Below are 20374 nucleotides of genomic sequence, written 5' to 3'. Positions count from 1 at the left end.
ACAGAATCATTTAATCGGGTACCTGTGGCTCACACCTATAAATCCTAGCTACTCAGTGGGCAGAGATCAAGTGGAGCCAGCCCAGGAAATAGTTCATGAGACCGTATCTTGAAAAATACCCAACACAAAAAAGGGCTGGTGGAGTGGCTCAAGCAGTATACCTGCCCAGAAAGCGTGAGGGAGTTCAAACCTCAGTACTGGCAAAAAAAAAAAAAAAAAAAAAGATTAAGAAAGTCTTATTTCACATCTTAGCAAATCTCTTCAATGTCTGTTTTGCTAAAAGGGAGCTAGAGTCTCAGATCACAGAATTTGTGACCGATCTGCCACAGTGTTAGTTTGATTGAAGTAGGAAAGAAATCCAAACTCACACAGATGTGTAGCTGGGAGAAGGAGTATTTAGCAAAGCCTTTTCAGGTCTCTCTGAATATCCTTCTTTGATATGAAGCCAAAACTCAACCCCTAGTAGCTTCCCCAAGGTCAGTTGCAAAATAGAACCTGAAACCTTGAGCTTGGAATGGATTTCTTTATCTTTATTTTTTGGCGGTACTGGGGTTTGAACTCAGGGCCTTGTGCTTGGAGACCCATGCTCTTCCACCTGAGCCACGTCTCCATCTGGAATGGATCTTTAAACTCAGAGCATGATTTTATAACATCATGCTTTTATCATTTTGAAGAAACTGGTTTGATCAGTTGTACAGATCTTCCAAATATTGACAAATTTCACCAATATTACCAAATCACATCCATTAACATTCCCACTGATCCCATCAAAAAAGTCTTTTTCATAGCAACAGATGTGTTTTCCAGAATTCTTGAAAACTTGAATTTTATCATTGGCAACAAATGCTGTCAGTTGTTTTTCTGTCAGTGACAGGCTCAATCTGTTCATTTTTGCAAAAAAAAAAAAAAAAAAAAAAAAATCCCTGCTCAACACTCATCTGGATAACTATAGTTTGTCAGCCATTCTCTCAAGGGAACGTGGTATTCCATTAAAAAAGTGGCTACTTCAGCTTGTAACTCAAACAGATGTACAGGTGTCGGTGTTTGTCTTTTTAGTTTTTGACAGGGTTTCAGAGTGTACCAGAAGTGCTCTGTATTTCTGATTGCATGAGAATGTGCACTCCAGAGCCCAGATTTAATAAGATTGTAATCTTTATTTATTTATTTTGAGATAAGTTTTCACTTTGTAGCCCAGGCTGGCTTTGAACTCACTACTTAGCACTGACGGGCCTCAAACTCCTGCCTCTGCCTTCCAAGCGTTAAGATCACAGGAGTGTGGCACCACATATGGCACAAAACCATAATCTTTGTGTACCCGGCATTTCTTTACTTCCTGACTGGGAGAAAACGATGACTAGGACAGTTCGGTGCCGTGGCCTTGACTCAGGTTGAGGCACCATGTGGCAGTGCTTTCAGACCATCGCCATCGAGGGTAAAAATGCCACGGAAGGAACAGTTTTGACCTTAGGAATCCCTCTGAGAAATTCCTGGGGACTCCCAGGGATCGGTGGAGAATTGCTGTCACAGCACACCTCATGCAGTCTTCACGAGGGCTGTGTCCTGTGTTACCAGCTCCAGTCTCAGAGAACAACCCTGAGGCTCAAAAAGTTTAAGTAACTAGCCCAGGGGACACACAGGCAGGAAATGGCGGGGTCCTTTCGATGTACCCTTCAGAACATGCAACCGTGGAATGTGGACCTGGGAATGTCGGGTATCTCTTCTCCCCCTTCCCCATCGCCTCACCTTTGGGGGCCTTTGGGGTTCACCATCTACTCAAAGGGAGGCTTGAGGACCCCTCCCAGCTGTGCAGTGCTGAGGGCCTTGGCTCCCATTACTGCCCACCCCCTGGGCACCCTGCTGCCCCTCCACCAGCAGGAGACTAGATGGGGGTGGGGGCCAGGCCTCCCTGGCAGCCTCAGACAAACAGGGCGGCCAGTCCTCTCCTTCCCTGCTTCCCACCGCTACAGCTAGAACACCTCCCAGCATCAAAGCGCTAATCCAATTCCTCAGCTCTGTTTCCCCCTTCGCCTCCTGCAACGCCAGGATTGATCTGGAACCAGGGCAGCCTTAGTAAAGTGATGCTTTTTCCTCCTCCTGGGAGACTTGCAGTGGGAGAGGGAGCCCTCCTGCCCCCACCGCCCCCAGCCCCCTCACCCTTGCCAATTAACTCTATGCTTCCTGCTAACTCAGATTCCAGCCACAGGCTGCCCCGAGTTCCTGGGGTTTACCTCTAACCATCCTTGGCTCCCAGTGGTGAGGCTGGACGTCAGTCGCAGGTCTGCTTCTTCTCTGTAGGACCATAAAGCACTTAGCCCCTGTGTTCTTATCCATCCTCCCTGTATCCCTGAGGTGTGGCATTGAGTAATCCCTCTCTCCTTCCTGCAGGGCTCCATCCCACTGCTGGTCCTGTGACTTTGGTCTATCTGAGTGGCACAATGAAGGATCTGTGGTTGACAATGAGCCCCGAGGAGGATGTCGATAAAGAACAGAGTGTTTGTTGAATGTGCTTTTCTCCAACTACACCACAGGGAAGCCCTCGGAGCCCTCCACCACCCTAAGTCGAGCCCTTCCTCAGGACCCCCTCCATGACTCCTTGAAAGCTCTCCTCCTCTGTAGGAACCGAGGTATGGCAGGAGAAGGCAAGGCCTTCCTTCCCATAAATGCATAAAAAGCTCATTTCCCAGTCACTTTTCAAAACAGGAAGCATAGGCCCGGGACGTCTGGGCCATTAGTTCAGACTAGAATCAGTGGTGAGGAAAAGAAATTTCTCTGAAACCATTCCTTAGACCGCAGCGGTTGTCTGGAGGGTCGATGGAGGAAGGCCCTGGCTGACTTTGGGGAAGCTATGTCTGCTGTAGAGAGGGGGAAAGACAGGAGTCACCCCTGGGGCCCTCAACCCCATGTGTGTCCCTACCCAGCTTAGCCTTGCACTAACTGTCACATCCTGCCTCATTTGAGTTCAGAAGAAATTGAACCCAGGGCTGGGGGAAAGAAAGGAGAGAAAACAACAAAAGGAGATGGAACGATTAGGCACAAGGAAGATGGTCTCTCCTGTCACACACATGTACACGTGCACATACACACACTGCAGTTGGTCACAACTCTTCTGCTTCTCGCAGGCTGCCCTTCTCCCCTGCAGAGTCTCCATTCCCACTCCTTCGATCCCTGCCAAGCAACCTGAGCTGAAGAAGTGTGTAGAAGGCCCAGAGTAGAGAGAGCAGTTAAAGGTTTCCAACACAAAGAAATACGAAACACCTGAGGTGACAGATATGTCAATCACCCTGATCATTACGTTGTGAATATGCACAAAAATGTCACACTGTACCCCACAAATATGCACAATTACTATGCATCGACTAAGAATTAAAATAACTTTTAAAAAATTTTTAAAAGGGCCCAGGGCCAGGGAGTGGTCATCCTAGCACTCAGGTGACCGAGGCAGGAGGATTTCAAGCTCAAGGCCAGCCTGGCTACATAGTAAGATCTTGTCTCAGTATACCAAAAAAAAAAAAAAAACCCAAAAAGTGGCAGCCCATGGTGAGTCTGGGTGATTTTTGCCTCAGTCTCTTCTTGCAAATGCAACAGGTTGTTGGCCTCATCCCAAATTTGTATCAGCTCCAGGTGACTCGCTGATAAAGGGTTTAGCTTCTCTCAGCCCCACCCCCATCCTTAGGCTGGAGCCCCCTTGTCCCATTCCTTCATTCATCTCTATGTTCCCGTGTCCCCAGTGCCATGCTCAGAGCTATGCCACTTACACTAGATATTAAGATGCATGGAGCAGTAATTGCAGCATTCCCTAATTGCTGAATTCCAGGGCCCCCACAGCAGCCCAATTAGGGAAGCCCTGCCAGGACTCTCCATGGCCTGAGGACTTCCTGCTTCACACAGAGGCACCTGTCCTCACAAACGCCACAGAGGCATCTCCCCGACTCCCCGCCCAGCCACTGTCCTCCCCCAACCCAGAATGCCCAGTGCTGAGGCCCTCCAGCCCCTCAGTGTCTGGGGTGGGGGGACTGAGGAAACCTGGTCCTAGCAATCTGAGGGAGTAGCTGAAAGCCTGGCCTCCCCACACTGCCATCACAAATGCTCCCTCTGGGTGCTAGTGGACCCAAGAGAGGAGAAGGAACCCCATGTCCTGCCCTTGGGGGACTCCCTCTACAGTCCTATGCTTTTCAGAAAGTAGATTTTGCCCATCTGAATGGAAAACAGGGAAAGAGAACAGTGAGGAATCAGGGAGAGCCAGGCCTTGCTGGGTGAGACTGTGTGGGCTTTAGCTACCCTGCACACAAGGGCTGGCTTTGGGGCCCAGTGCCACAGGGATCTGAATTCTCAAGCCTGGACTCTGGAGGACAAGCAGAGGACACTAACTTCCGTTTCCCCTGCCTTTGCAAGGAGCCTGTCCTCAGCCCATCCCATGGCCCCTCACACACACACACACACACACACACACGCACACACACACGTGGATGACACATGTGCACACTTCTGAACCACACATGGTTCACAAGAACCATTTCATCACCAACTTAGAAATGCACAAAGGCTCCAGGCGCTGGTGACATCATCGCACCATGACAGATAAGGCTGTTGAGGCAGGGCCCACTATAGCTTTTCCCTCCCCTGAAGAAGATGCCAGAGCCCTTAAGAGAGGCTAAGGGACCCTGACACCAGGGAGAGAGAGCTCATTCAAAGAACCACTGCCTATTTTTTTTTTTTAATCTGCTGCCTGATTTTAATCACCCAGTCTCCTGCCTGTACTCAAGGCATCAGTGACCTCAGCCACAAGGGTCCCCCAGTGCCCCCAACCACATTCTCTGACTCCATGCTATAGACAGAGCTGGTGAGGACAGGGGAATGGAGGGAAGGAAAAGTTCTGTCCACTCAGCCACAGCCCCCAAGTGCAGATGGTCTGTGGATTTGGAACGGTGCCCATCACTTCTCCAGGCCTTTGCTTCTTTATTGTAAACTGTGGCAGATGACTCGGGCGCTGATCCTGTGTGGGGCTGAGGACTGCTGCGAGGGCCATGTGAACAAGGCCCTTTCTGAACCGCTGTCTTATGGAGTAAGAGAACAGGAGACGGGAGGAGCGGGGGTTCAGGTCTGAGTTCTGCCTGCCACATGTGGCCCACCACAGCTAGGTCTTCTCTTAGGCCTCATGGGAAGTGTTGCCAACAGCAAAAGCTGAAATCCTGAGCCCCCAAAGAAAGTGGCCTCTCCTGACTTGATGACAGCAGGGTAACCCCCTTTCCTTTTCCTTTTCCTCTCTCCTTCCCTCCTTTCTTTCCCTTTACCCCAGATCTGGGGGCTTGGAGCATCACATGCTGAGGTTCAGTGGCACATTTTAATGGACACTCATATCCATTGTCCTAAGTGGCAACTCTAGGAGAAGCACCAGAGTCCAGCCTTCTTGTCCCTATACTAGGTCAGGGGGCACTCCACCCTGGTCTGGAAACCATCCAGGGAGGAAAGTTCCACAGCAGCTCTGGCTCTCCGTTCATTTGGAGAGCCTTTCCTGGGGTTTAACCTTAGGGTCAGGCTTCATGAGAGGGCTGGCAGCTGAATGCTCCCCACAGTCCAGACTCACAAGTCTGTTTGGGTCCCTCTGGGCCTGGATCCAGACCAGATTTACCCGTCACTCTGGCTACTTCTTTGAACTGTCTGTTCCAGGGATGCAAATGAAGGTTTACTGGGACAAATCTTTCCCAGAAATTAAGCTTTAGCAAGAAATGGTTCGTCAGGCATAAAGATGAACCACCTGAGAGATGGAGGATGAAAGACCGGAATAGTCACCACGGCAGTTATAGCCGCTCCTTCCCTTGTGTTAAGACTAACAGGCAGAATGTTTTCCCTTCAGCTGGAGACCTAAGCAAGAGCCCTGTTTGCTGGCAAGGAGCAGGCACTGGGAGCTGCCTTACCGGACTCTGCGTGAGGCACTTCTCTAACACTTTACAGGAATTCATTCACTTAATCCTCACTGAAAGCAACCAATGTCAGGATTGGAACTTTAGCTCCATTCTACAGATGGGAAGACTGAGAATCAAAGTTTGATTAACTTGTCCAAAGTGACAGAACCGGGAGGAACCCAGGCAATCTGTCTATAGTTATATACTGCCTCATAGAAAAAAACATGTATGATGTGACATTTCTCTAATGGAACTTATGTCATTCATCACAGGTTCCTGACGCCATAGGAGCCCAGGACTGAATCTCAGCTTTCTGACCTGGCTTCTGATCGAGGGGAGGGGGAATAATCAATTGGTTCCTGTGTATAGACTATTCACACAGGGAATTTAGAACCGCATGAGTTCAGGGAGACATAGACTATTTTAAAGATAATATTAATAGCTGTTTATTATCTTGTGAGGTAAAAATTATTACTTCTGTTTGACAGAGAAAACTCACCAGACCTGGTCAGTCACCCTGTTATATGCTCAGAATATCCTGGATACCGGATGACACTTGTCACTGCTGTGATGCGTTCTTGATTTTGTCTTCTTCTTTTGTTTGTTAAAGGTTTGTTTAACTGCATGATAGTAACTAGATTTTCAGGACAGAAACCAGGTCTGTGTTGTTCCCACCTGAATCTCTATCACCTAGCATGGCTCTGATACATAGTAGACTGTCAAAAAGTAATAGTTGAGCCAGGCACGGCAGTGCAAACCTGTAATCCCAGCACTCATGAGACTGAGGCTGGAGGATTGTGAGTTCAGGATCAGCCTGGACTACCATAAGACCCTGTTTCAAAAAATAAAAGCGACAGCAGAAAGACTGTGAAAGAGGATGACCGGAATGCCTAGGCAACTTGCCTGAACCCTGTCCCACGCAGCGTGCAGAATGGCAGGGATTACTGTCAGCTATCTCTGCTGCATCCACAGTACCTACAACAGTGGCACACAGTAGTGCTCACTGATTACAAAAGGGTCACGGATTGGAACCCAGAACTTCCTGGCTCCCGGCCTTTCTGATTTGCTGCTTCCTGTTCTAACCACTGACTATGCAAAAGCTCTTGGACCACCTGTGATGCCTAGCTCAAGACAAGTGAATCTGGCTCCAGATGAGCCTGCCTCGATCAGGAAGTCCACACAGCAAATCCCAATGCCAAGTGAAGCAGTATCTCTACTCAGCTACAGCCTTCCATCATCCAAGAGGATGCCTCAGTGCCGGGCAGGGAATGACGTGCCATCCATCCAGCCTGCCCCTCCCCGTCTCCACTGTCCTTCCTGTACGCCTGCTTTCAACCCACTCTCTGCCCCTCTATCCTCCCTTCCTGAAAGGGCTGCACAGGCTCAACTGGGAAAAAAGAGGAGACCAAGCTGGGAGAGGACACAGGGGCCATTCAAGGTCAAGCATGCCTAGGTGTGGGAGGATTGGGGTGGACTGGCAGGGAAGAGGCTCCTCCAGCCACCTCCAAACCTACGGTATTAGGGGCAGCCTCCTTGCCCTGCTGGAAGCTGCCCGAGGGTGAAGGGATCTGGCTGCAGTGCTGTCAGGAGGCCCAGACCCAGCTCTGGAAAGGATCTCTCTGGCCTTGCATGTCTTCAGCAAGTACATGATTTGCCCAGGGATAAAAACCAATGCCACTCACAGGTGAAACCAGTCACAGACTCAGGCAGGGAAAAGGCAACATCTACAAACACCAACCCTTTCTCCTCGCCTGGCCTGTGTCAGGTCCCAAAGCTAAAAGAAGAAATGTGCTTGCATAACCCCCCTCAAAAAAAAAAGACCCCAAGCTGCCTGGAAAAAGCTTGGGGACTGCTGAGCAAAGCTGACTCACAACAGAGCAGTCTGCTCTCTGCTCCTCCAGGGGAAGGAGGATCAGATCTGTGTAAGGCTGTAACTGGAACACCTACCTCTGCCTCCCCTCCCTCACTTTCCCAAAACTTCTGGCTCCTCTGTGGGCCAGGTGTAGAGGAGACAGGGTGAGGATTAAGCCCAAGAAGTCCCCAGAAAAAGCCAGGCCTCTTGGGGAAGAGGCTAGGGACATGTCTGGGAGCCCAGCTGGGCAGAGGCAGCCACACCACTGGCCATTCCCCAGGCACATGGGGAGAAGGACTTCCTAGGCCAGGCACAGTGTGCCTGGGTGGACCCCCTGAGGCTGACTCACCCCCCCTGGAGCCCTGACACAAGCAGCGCTGCTGCCGCCCAGGCCACCGGTAACTAGCCAGGACGCCAGGCACGTCCCACTGCATCAGAGCTGTCCTGCCCCCTCCCACCTGCCCCTCTGGCTCAGCCTTGGGGGCATCAGGCATGGCTCTGTTTTTCAGCATCTCTGCTGATCACAGAGATGTTTCCAGCAGCCCAAAGGCTGGACTTGGACTGAGCTAGGGGGAATGGCCGGAAGGATTGAGGGCTGTCCTGCTTCTCATTGTCACCTTTGTGATGAAGTGCCCAGGTTATCAAAAACTAGAGAGACTGGATTGAGGACAATCTATTACACATCGGAGAGCCCTCTTCCTCTCACCAGCAGCAGGGCAGGGGGTTAGGGCACCTATCTCTGGGTTCTCCAGATCGGACTCCAGTCCATCCTCCTGGTGCTCAGATGCCAAGGATTTCCTCATGCCCATCCCATTCCAACCTGGGCCTCCCACCTCAGCTGGCCTCTGCCCTCTCCACACTGCAGGGGCCTCTCTGGGCCAGAGCCTCCTCTGTCCTTGCGCTGACTTCTCCCGCTGCCAGGGCCAGAGCCCTCCTTCTCTGCTCCAACAGGGAGTGGGAGTGCGCAAAGGCAGGGAGCCAGGCAAGGTGGGCTGGGGGCGGAGGGAGGCACCTGTGGAATGTGGGAATGGAGGGAAGCGGCCGAAGGACATCCGGGTTAGTGGGGTGGGGAAGGGAGTCAGCTCCTTTTTTTAGTTAAAATAGAAAACCTGTGTGGCCACCCCCAGGAATGGGAAAAGTGAATGGAAGAGTCCAGAAAGGGGAGTGGGGCTGTCTGCACCTGGAGACCGGGGCCAAAGCAAGGACGGGACGGCCTCGGTCGTGCTGAGTCATGAGATTTGGAACGCGGCGAGGGGCGCCTCCATCCCCTTCTCGCGTCCCTGCCCCTGCTCCTCTTGACCCTCGCTTCCAGGCAGTCTGGCTCCCCAGCCTCTCCCTAATCCAGGGTCCAGGGTTCTCAGGGACCACGACGGCAGTGGCGGGGTCCCCGAAGCTTGAAATGGGGGCAAAAGAGCCTTCGACCGAGAGCGCCCAGGCGGGAGAGCGGGCGAGACGCAAATGGGGGGCGTCCGGAGGACCAGAAAAAGGGGTCGCAGAGCCAGAGGGCGCCGGGGACGTCGCTCCCCTCTCCTCCGCAGCTCTTCCCAGGGACACGGGAGAGAAATCTCCACCCCAAGCCCGTAGAGAAGCCAGCCCCCCACCATTCTGGTCCGGCCCCCCAGAACGAATCTTCTGGACACTCCAAACTCCGCCAAAGGACGGTGCAGGTTCCCAGGCCCCTTGGCCTCAAACTTCACCGACCCCACCCACGTCCTTCTACTCAGGTGCAGGGAAGGAGAAACTTTGGAGGGGGTGTTCTGTGCCCCCCGTGGGCGGCCATGCGGACTTACCCGAGAGCGATCCGGACGAGGCAGGAGAGATCCGGGGGCCCCGATGTGAGGGGGCTTCGGGCTGCAGGGATGCGGCGCTGGCGACGGTCCCGCGGCGGCGTTCGTTCCTCCGGGGCGCGGAGTCCCCGCTCCGCCCGGGCCCCAACTCGGCTCTGAAGTGCCTTTGCCGCAAGACTTGCGGAGCTCAGCAGTCTGCGCGCGGCGGCGCAGGGAGGGGGCTGATCGATGGGGAGCGCGCGAGCGCTGCAGTGCGGGGAGGAGACCGCGGGAGGGACGGGGAGGGACGGGGAGGGAGGGGGAGGGAGGGAGGGGCAGGGGGAGGGGAGCGGGACCGCGCCGTGGACGAGGACCGCAGGAGCCCGAGGAGCGGGCCTGGCTGCCGGGACCCTTTCCCCTCGCGCAGCCCCTTGCCCCCGCCTCCCGCTCAAGGTCACGGCCACTGCTCCCTGGGCAGGAAGGACTTGGAGGGGGTGGGGAAGGGTCACCCCATCCTCCCCATCCAAGCTGAGTTGTCTCTCTTGAGCCAGTTTCTTCTACCCAACCTCAAGAACCCGCTACAACTCAAGGCGAAATTGTTGGGCTTTGGAGAGCCCCCGTGGTCATTTTGGGGTCCCTGAACTCCTTTTCTTCCTCCTCCTCCCAGTAAGGCCACCTGTAGCGATCACCTACAGTGATTCCTGGGATGGTGGGGGCTTCTGAACCTAAAGGATTAGTGGGAAAGAAGATAAAGGTTTCTGGGCCCGTGGAAAATGGGACAGGGGAGGACCGAGAAGGGGGAGGAGGAGCTGAGGGGGAGGTAAGGAAGAAACAACTAAACGATGATAGGATTTTTCACCCAGTTTGCTGGATGTGTAAGAAAACCCTTTTAAGGTGGGGATTATTTATGGTCAGTATGCAGATGGGTAAACAGTCTCTGAGCTGTACTGGGACCGGGAAGCCACAGACAGCAGGTGGGTTGCTGAGGAAGAGCCTGGGGAGAAAGATTGCAAGTACCACCTTGTTCCCTGACTTCCCCCAGCTGCCAGGAATTCTTTACAGAACGGTCCACTTTGACTCTTTTGGAGTCAACTTTTATAATAGGACTGTAGTATCCCGCTTCTCTCTGGGTACCACAAAGTAGGTGCCCTGAGGTCAGTCCTCAATTTTCTGAGTGAGAAAGTGAAAGATGGAGTGAAAGCAAAATGAGGGGAGCGAAGAGGCAGAGGAAGGGCTTTTCCTGATCCCTTTGCCAATAATACCAGACAGAATGCTGAGAGACCAGCCTCACTGGCTTGCTTCGAAGCAATGGGGCAAATGGCTGCCCCCTGAGTGGCTGTCATACAAGAGGTGACAGAACTTCTGGGGAGTCCTAAAGTAGATTGAAGCAGTGCTCCACAGCACCCAAGCACCATCTGTAGGGCAGCCATAAGGAGCAGGAGAAGAGGAAGTAAGGAGTAAGGTTTGAATCTGTAGCAGTCATGGTGCTGCCCTTCACATTCAAAGAGGACACCCAGCCCTGCCCTTGGGTAAGTGTACCAGGACTTGGTGCTTCACCAAAGGGGCAGGCTCTACTCCCTGTGCTCCTTCCTACCCCATGCTGATGATGTGGATCCACAGGGCTCAAGCCAGTGTTAACAGGTACTTGGACTTTTCTGTGGCAGCTGGCTCAGCTGCCCGCAACCAATCAAAGCCTATGCCAGTCTGGTGCCCCAACTTCCAACACGCCTGGGAACGTAAGGTCAGAAGCCAGCCGGCCTTCCCAGACTATCAGGAGAGTCAATGCTGTAATCAGTTTGGTTAAATGAAGAATGTGGTGTCCCTGGATACAGCCTTAATGCTTTTTTTAATTCATCAGGACCAGTAGTGTCTGGGTTATAAGCATCCCTCTGGCTTATTCCCCCAGACTTCAGGAACTGGAAGAAGAAGAAATGGAAAAGACATCCACCCCTTCCACATCTAGCCTATCCTTAGGTTCTTCACCTTTCTATGGTGGTCATTTTAAAAGATGAGCCTTGGTACTCTTAGATCACCATCACTGAAGCACATACCCATCCTCTGCCTCCAAGCAAGAGCATCCTGAAGCCATGAAGGTATTTGTTTGTGTGGGGGGAGTCTGCTTATCCAACCCCAAGATCCAAGGAGAAAGTCTACATCCCAGGACTACAGTGCTTCACTTCTTTCTCCCAAATAGTGCTTCCTGGTGGCTTCATTCTCTGGTTTTTTCCTAAGTAGGAGAAAGAAGACAGCAGGGAGCTAAGGGGTCTCCCCCAGCACCACTGTCCTTGGAGACTGAAAGCCCTAGCGCCCCTCCCTCGCATGCTGCATTTCCCCTCCTTGTTCACATGTATGCTGGCACAGACACCCTGACTGTTCTCCCCTCTGATGTGGGGGCTTTCTGTGCTCGCACAGCTGTTCAAAGCCATGCTGTTGTCTGTGTAAAGCATACAACAAAAGCCAGGGAGGAGAACCGTCGTCATGTCCACCTTCACCTCCCTTCTCCTCACACTCCCGGCCCAGCCACACATCCATCTTACTCTTCTGGAGTGGTTTGCGTTATCCCTGACAGTCAAGCAAACAGTGGCAGAGGTGGCCTCTGAAGCACACCTGCCTGACAAATTGTAATCAGATAAATTGGATTTTTAAACTCCTATGTAATTCCTGTCCCTCAAGGTCTTGGTTTGCTTCTTCTAATCTGATTTCTTTAGACATTTCAAGTTTAAATGTATTTTAAATTTTAGTTAATATGTTCATTCTAGAGTCCACTTAATTTTAGATTTCCCCATAAAAATGTTTCCAATACAGAAGACATTAACTCATTAACTCAGATGGTCAAGGATGAAATATGGGTAAAGTAAACTTAAATGTCATACAACCCACATGATATCTTAGGTTTTAATTAACAATAAAAATCCTGGCCAAGTGCCAGTGGCTCACACCTGTAATCCTAGCTACTCAGGAGGCAAAGATCAGGAGGATCTCAGTTTGAAACCAGCCCAGGCAAAGAGTTCCCAAGACCCTATCTTGGAAAAACCCATCACAAAAAAAGGGCTGGTGGAGTGGATCAACGTGTAGGCCCTGAGTTTAAACTCCAGTACTGCCAAAAAACAAAACAAAACAAAAAAAAATCCAAGTCCGGCCCCAGTGGCTCACACCTGTAATCCTAGATACTTGGGAAGCTGAGATTGGGAGGACTGCAGTTTGTGACCATCGAGAGCAAATAATTCACGAGACCCTATCTGCAAAATAACCAGAGCAAAATGGACTGGAAATGTGGCTGCCTGCTTTGCAAGTGTGAAGCCCTAAGATCAAACCCCAGTCCCACCAAACAAAAGAAAGGAAAGAAAACTGCCTCCTTGTCCAAACACTCTTTTGGAGAATGTAAAATGATGAAGAGATACAATATGCATTCCTTCTGGAATGTGAAAAACAAGTAGGTCAAAGCCAGCAGTCACACAGGACAAGGTGTTCCTTCTTTCCAGAGGACAATCCCAGGCTTTGAAACTACTCATCACCAGGAGATGAAAAGTCAGTCAAAACACTGTCTGAATAATTAACTCTGGCACTGTAACAGCTCAGTGCCCACTAAAACCCTCCATAAATTGGGCTTGAATCACAGAGCTGCCCTTGGGATGAGCCCTAGCTGTGAGAGGGGGGCACCAGAAGCAAAAGTGGAAGGCAGTTCTGGGATGGATCCAGCCTTGTTTGGGTTTCCTAGGCCAGCTGCCACCCTTTTGTGCACCTCAGGAGTGAACAGTCTCTCAGGAGCGAGTCTCTCAGGTTTCAGTTCATCCATCCACATACTCGTCAGGTGTCCAGCCAACATTTCACCATCCACCACCCAGGATATTGTCTGTCAGGAGTCTTGCTAGCACTAGGAATGTGAAGAGACCTTACACCCCTCAGCAGTTCTCAGCCTCCTTGAGGCAGAGGGAGATGTATGCAGAGGGAGAAGTTACCGTGGGAAAAGCAAGAGTCACCAGCTCAACCGGGTGGGAGGGGAAGAAATAATGGCAGGCTTCCCTGATGGAAGGACCTCTCAGCTGCCTCCCCAGGAAGGACTAGCTCTCCAGGCAGGCAATGAAGAGAAAGACAGGCCAGGCAGACAATCATGGAAGGATAAAAGTATACCATGTGCTCATTTAAGAGCTTGAGCATTGGAGTCAAAAAACTCTTGTGACCTTGGGCACCTGTCCCAACCTCTCTAAGGCCCCAACTTCCTGTACAGCTAACCAATGGGCCTAAGAAACTCCATGTTATATCTAAACTCCATTTTGTGCTGGTTCCTGCCTAGCCTTGCTTATCTTTTTCAGACCAGACCCAGTTAGTAATTCCCTGTTCTATTCTGAGAAATCACTGCCCACAGATGTTTCCAGGCCAAACCACACCCTAGCCAATGTGCTGATCTAATTAGGATACCCACCCCACAGTCTGTCAAAGGGACCACTACCCCACCCACGTTCCTACATCCCCGCCTCACAAAAGCCCTTAAAACCTCCCATTAATTATCCTATAAGACCAAGGCTGTCTATGGCACCTGGTCCTTTCTTCCTTTGGGAAGTAAGTCAGTTTGCCTCTGCTTGAACTCCCTCTGTGAAATCTTTCACACCCCGAGCACTGGCCACAGGGCTGGCACCTAACACTTCTTTAGGAGACTAGCAGACTTCCCTCCTCCCTTGAGGGATTGTTGTGAGAACTAAATAATATGCTTATGAACACGGAGCAGGACCTTACTGAAACGTAGCTACCATCATCGCACTCAGGAAGTGGAAGTGACTGTGAGGCTAGAGTGCAGGGTGGGTGAAAGATCAGGAAGGCCAGGGCGAGACCATGCCAGATTCTGCAGACCAGCTGTTCGTGTTTTCTTCAGAAGCCAATGTAAACCACTGAAGGAATGATCAATTTTATGTTTTAGAAAAACCACTCGAATCTGGAATAGGTCGGAGGGTTTGTAAGGTCCTTTGCCCTGCTGGTCCCTCAAAGAGGCCAGGGGTGTAACTCAGTGGTAGAGTACTTGCCTAGCATGGGTGAGGCCTGGGTTCCATCACCACCACTAACTGAATGAATGATAAGCAAACAAACAAATAAATAAAATAAACACAGAGCAAAGAGATCACTAGGCCAGATTTGAATTTCCACTCACCTCTCATAGGCCCTGACTTCTTGGTTGGGCAAGTTGGTGAGGAGCAGTTGAGGTGATCTAAGTACCTAGCATAGCACCCGATGCTTAGTAAGTACTCAGTAAGCATTGGGCATTACAGTGACTGCTATTCTTCCTAGCTGTAGGAGGCCGGCAAGTTGAACGATGATTCCTGCATTTGCTTCAGAGAAGTGGATTCACTTTCCCAAGGCAACACAGCGAATCTAGAAGCCAGGGATGTTAACGTCCTTCCTCCTTGCCCTGACGGCATGTCTGGGGGAGGTTTGAAGAGTACCGAACACCTTAAGCCACATCCTCCTCTCCCCTTTCACCCCCCTGCCCAGGGCCTTTGTGTTTGGCCTCCTTTCTAGACAGGAGATGGCTCTGCGTGAGTGCAGCTGGGAACCACAGGGTCTGCTCCCAGGTGCTTCTGCTTGGGTGAGGTTCTGCCACAAGATCAGGGTACCTCAGGCCAGCCTGCCTGGTGCTCTGGTTCCTCTTCCCACTCAGGCCAGTCGCCTTGAGATTTCCCGCACTTTTGCTTACGTAATTTGCTGGTTTTCTTGGACTGACTGGCTCTTTTTGCCAGGATCACAATGAAAATGCCTGGCTCAGTTCCAACTGAGGTGACTTTGCTCATGGAGGGTGAAGGTGTGACTTGGAAACCGAGTGCCATGGTAGAGCTGCCACCACCTGCCAGGAGGCCCAAAGGCAGGGTCCCTGCCTAGACCTCTGGCCTACTCTCTGAACCCCACCCAGAGCAGCAGATACCTGGACCTTAAAGAGGCTGCTGGCACACATTTTCAACTTGAGTTACCCACCCAGTTTAGGAAAAACGGATGTTCCCTCAGTTCTCTAAACTAAGGCTTTTATAAGCCTCCCTCAGCTGGGGATGAGAAGGAGGAACCATAGCCTGTGAAGGCATCAGCAGCTATGTTGGGCATTTGGCGGGGTCGGGGTGGGGGGTACTGAGGTTTGAACTCAGTGTCTTGCACTTGCTAGACAGGTGCTCTACTACTTGAACCACACCTGCAGATGTTGGAGTTTTTAGAAATGGCTATTGCTTTGGGGAGTCACGTATCTCTAGCCACAAGGGTAGTCAGGAGCCTTCCATCTTAAGATGCTAGGTTTGAACTCTGGCTCCTCTGTGTACTAGCTGGATGGCCTTTAGTCTTAACCTGTGTGAAGGCCAATTTCCTCATCTGTAAAGTGGGTATGACAGTAGTGACCTCACTGGGCTTTGGGGAAGATTAAATGAGTTAATATATGGAAAGCATTGAGGGTAATGCATGCACACACTAAGCATTGCATTGGCTTTTATTATTTATTATTATTGTTATTTATGCCATTTGAAATGCTTCATCCTCAGCTTTCTCTGGGTGCACATCTTGTTCTACATGTTCCCGCAGACTCCTGGGACTATTTCCCTGGCTCTTATCCACTCACATATGCAAAGTTTGTACCCAGCTTCAACATCCAGGGATCCCATAGAGCCAAGGCCAGACCCTAATCAAACACCTTCATTGGAACAATTTACAGCCAGTGTCTCTGACTGACCTTAGGTGGTGCTTAAGGGAGCTAGAGTCAAACCAAACATATAGGGAGGGGCACGTGAGGACAAAGTGCCCTGGGGAATCTTGCACCCATCTTCATCAAGGCCACGTGGCTAGTTTGGCAATGACCTAGTTCAAGTCAATTCAAATTTTCACCCTTCCAAAGCCTTGCTCTTTCTTCTGTAGTGCCATGAAAATTACGCAGGCACATTAGAGAAAAAAAAAGACCTGTGTATAGTTCCTCCTGTGCTAAAGGCTGGGCTCCTGGAACACAGTGCTTTGTGTCAGCCCATGACCCCATAAAACCTGGTGCAGGGCTGAGAATGCAGGAGGGAACATAGTTGGGATCACCTCTACCTTAGGCATTGACTTCTATCAATCAACAGAATGAGAATCCAAAACCTGATCTTCAGTCAAGTCTACAACACAATCTCCTTCCAAACAGCAAGTTTGAACTTAAGAATTTTGTGAGGGATACATTGCAGAAGATAGATCCTGACGTCTGGCCTAGAGCATAGGAATAGACAGTGATTAGACACTCAAGGTGTCCAAGTCTGTTTAACCCAGCTTCCATCCAGGTGAGCCCAGGCCCAGCTCCGGGAACTAGAAAGGAGCCGGATCCTGATGCTCTGCTGCCCTCTTCTGTTGCTCACTAGAAGTTCCTGGTGGCTCGTCCAGGGCCTGGAAAACACCCACTCCTCTCCAATATCCCATCCCACCCACCTCACCCTATGGTTTCCTTATGCTGAGATTAATATTAGAAGCCAAAAAGACACCTATTATCTTCCTGGACAAAGCAGCAGTAGCCTTGGGCATAGCCTTCCCTTTAAGAACCCGTGGTGGGGGCAGGGACAGAGAGATGAAGCAGGCTCACCAGCCTCAGACCAGTACTCTTGGTTCTTTGGAACTCATTGCAAACTCTAAAGCTGATGAGGGTATATTTTTGCCATCAAAATTCCATCCTTACTCTCAGGGAAATATTACCTTTTAAGTGTTAGAAAATTAATGTGCATAAAGTCCTAAGAATGTCTGGTAGGTAATGAATGCTACAGAAATGTTTAAAAAGAGCCAACCCTTCCTGGAGGAGTGGCTCTAGCGGTAGAGCCTGCCTAGCAAGCATGAGACTCTGAGCTCAAATCCCAGTACTGTCAAAAACAAAAACAAAAAACCTAATGATGTAGCAGAGGTCACGGTACAGGGTGCAAAAGGACTTGAGCTTGGGTCTGGCTCAGCTACTGGCTTCAGGCCTTACACAAGTTTTATCTATATCCCAGTTCAAGTCATCCATGTCCCATGACTGCTTCTTCAGAGCTCAGTCTCCAGGTGGTCTAGCAGAGAATCACTTCCTACCTGCTTCCCTGGGACCTAGTCTCCAAAGGAAGCGCCAGTAATAAGCACTGGTTCTGCCCACAATCCTTCTCCGGGGAAGGAATCACCAGCCCTCTGTGATCACTTAAATTGGGATGACTGCACCAAGTGGGCCTCTATCCTTTCTATTTTCCCTTGGAAAACTGGGTTTGGAGAAGGACGATGTGCAAAGACCCGGCTTTCTCTCCAGAAAGGACTAGAACCTTAAAATTCCTAATAATCTTAGTGAAGATTGCCTACACTCACTGAAATGTGTTTCCCTCCTGGCCAACTTAAAAACAGGAAGCTAGAACCTATATCAACCTGGCAAGAGGAAATCGAATTGTTCCACCTGGTGGCCATACCTGGAGCGGCGGCCAGTTGCCTTTAGTGGCTCAGAGAACATATGGGAACCGAGTGTGCTGAACCAGGGCCTGCATATCCAGACACACAGCCTTATGCTTTGACAAATCCTCCTTGCCTTTGCCTTCCAGATTTCCTTGATTCTGTGAGAAGTTTGTAAGTTGTTCACTCCTGCTCTTGAGAGTGCAATGGACATGAAGTGAGCAAAGTAACCACCTGTGGGCCTCACACTCACTGTGACTTCTGCTTGTTTTCCAAGATACAACCAAGTCCAAGAGCTTGTGTCCAGGACCTGCTTCCTCTTGTGAAGCTGCCTGAGGAGACACAGAGGTGTCTGGCAGGTGGTCAGGGGAATACCACAGTACTGACCATGTGTTCTCAGTCTCAACAGGGAAGAGGAACCTGGTCATGGAGGCATTTTGCCCACTGAGTGGCCACTTCAAGGCTAACATGGCTGCTAGTCTTCAAAGTATCTCTGAAAAATAAAAGCCCCTCACAACCAGCGTCACAAAAACAATTAAATGATCGATTGGTGACTGCAGGTTAAACCTAGGCCTCTACTGTCCACTCTATTTTATTCCCTACAGGTGGGAGCAAGAAGAAAAGGGGCAGGAAAGAAAAATGAAGTTTACTAACCTCTTGGTTCTTAGAAAGCCCTGGACAGAACAGCATATAGGCTTTTCCTAAGAACAAAGTTAATGCCTACGTCAGTCTCACCTGATTCCCGAAGTTCACCTTTCCCAGGATGGCAAGTCAGTCAAGCTCTTTAGTTTCACAACTGTAAAGTACTGCTATGGCTTCTTACATACAGAAGGGTATTCTAAGAACAGTGACCATCTTTTAAAACACAATTCCATGTGTGCCATAACTGGCCAGTAGATCAGACAGCTGAAGTTTTGCCTTGTCTTTAGTAGCATTTATTTTCTGGGAGCTTAGAACACCTTGAAATCTAGACCAAATGACCTAAAAACAGTAGACCTGCTCTTAACCAATTCAAAATAACCTCAACGCCACCTCTCTACCCTTCATAAAATGTGCTCGAGCTTTTGGCATGATGAGCACTTATGGCTTGCTCAGCCCTTCACCCTCAAACTAAATTTTAGAGTTTAATGAATATAGAGTTATTGTGTAGGTTAAAATCAAACATTTTTTGTCCTTTAACTTTTTGATTATCAAGCCACCTGTCCCAATCATGAAAAAGAGATTTTGCATGTGCTCACATCAGAACCAAAGTAAGTGGGCAAAGTACTGGCTGGGGCAGGCAGGAGGAGCAGTGCTTGAAACTGCTCTCAACTTCTAGCAAGGAAGGTTGCCAGATACTAAAATATTGGTCTATTTATTTAGTTGGGACTGGGGTTTGATCTCAGGGCTTTGTGCTTGCAAAGCAGGCACTCTACCATTTGACCCACACCTCTAGTTCCTTTTGCTCTGATCATTTGAGAGAGGGTCTTGAGAACTATTTGACAGGACTGGCCTCCAACCATGATTCCCAAGTAGCTAGGATTACAGGCGTAAGCCACCGGCACTTGGCTTGGTCTTTATTAGAGCAAGAATCTAGTTTTCTCAGAAAGGCAATTTTTTTTTGGCGGTACTGGGGTATGAGCTTAAGGCCTCCCACTTGCTATGCAGATACTGTACCACTTGAGCTACACCCCCAGTCCAAGAGCAGTTCTTTTTAAAGGCAACTTTTCAATTTCTCTCTGTTGCCATTGATGGGAAAGCTGAAAGAACAGCCCTTTGGCCTCCACTCACCTGATCAAATGATATCCCATTGGCAAGGCGGCAGGTTATACTGAAAATTAAAAACATACCCAAATCGACAAGATCACAGCCCTTCATCTTTGTGTAATTAACTCAGAACCCCTAAAGGGGGCTGGATTATCTGTTCTGCTGTTGGCTGGTTTGAAATGTTTCATTTTATACTGATGAAAATGTACACATCTCCATGTAAGTGATGTTTAAACATGAGTTTGTTTACATAAATTTGGAAGAAGTGAAATATACACCTTACAAATTGATTCTTTATGCCTTAAAAATGGATTTACAACAGTATTATGCAGTTTTTGTTCAGGCAGCTTTTCGGTAACATTTCTATTGCAGGGTACACACGAATCGTCTCCAATAAAGTGGAGAAGCTTGGAAGAACCACATGCAGAGGACTGGGGCAGAGGGCCTCTGAAGTAGAATTTTCACTCTGGTGCTTCATTGAGAAGGAGCGCCTGACACTCAAATGGAGCTTGATAGAGGTCAATAATGGATCTTCGTTGCTTTTCTCAGCTCTGCTTCAGAACAGGCAATGGTTCATTGGATTCAACACTTCTGCAGCATTGTGGCACTATACAATTGAACCCGGGGCCTCATGCATGCTAGGCAAGTGCTCTACCATGACCCACATCCCCAGCCCAAGGAAAAACCATTTTAATATAGGCTGGCACATACCTAGCAAAGAC

The 20374-nt window shown here is 49.9% G+C and overlaps 1 protein-coding gene across 2 annotated transcripts in view; it reads right to left on the bottom strand.

The window, feature by feature from the left end:
• The window catches only part of Syt2 (synaptotagmin 2), a 106183-nt gene extending 96426 nt beyond the window's left edge, over positions 1-9757 (bottom strand). For both annotated transcript variants that reach the window (XM_074048631.1, XM_074048629.1), the window contains exon 1: positions 9546-9757. The gene's annotated coding sequence lies outside the window, so the exon portion shown is untranslated. The remainder of the gene's footprint in view (positions 1-9545) is intronic.
• Positions 9758-20374: the final 10617 nt, after the last annotated feature.

This window comes from Castor canadensis, chromosome 11 (genome assembly GCF_047511655.1).
Source record: "Castor canadensis chromosome 11, mCasCan1.hap1v2, whole genome shotgun sequence".
Lineage (NCBI taxonomy): Eukaryota > Metazoa > Chordata > Mammalia > Rodentia > Castoridae > Castor > Castor canadensis.
This window is presented reverse-complemented; position numbering and strand designations above follow the sequence as displayed.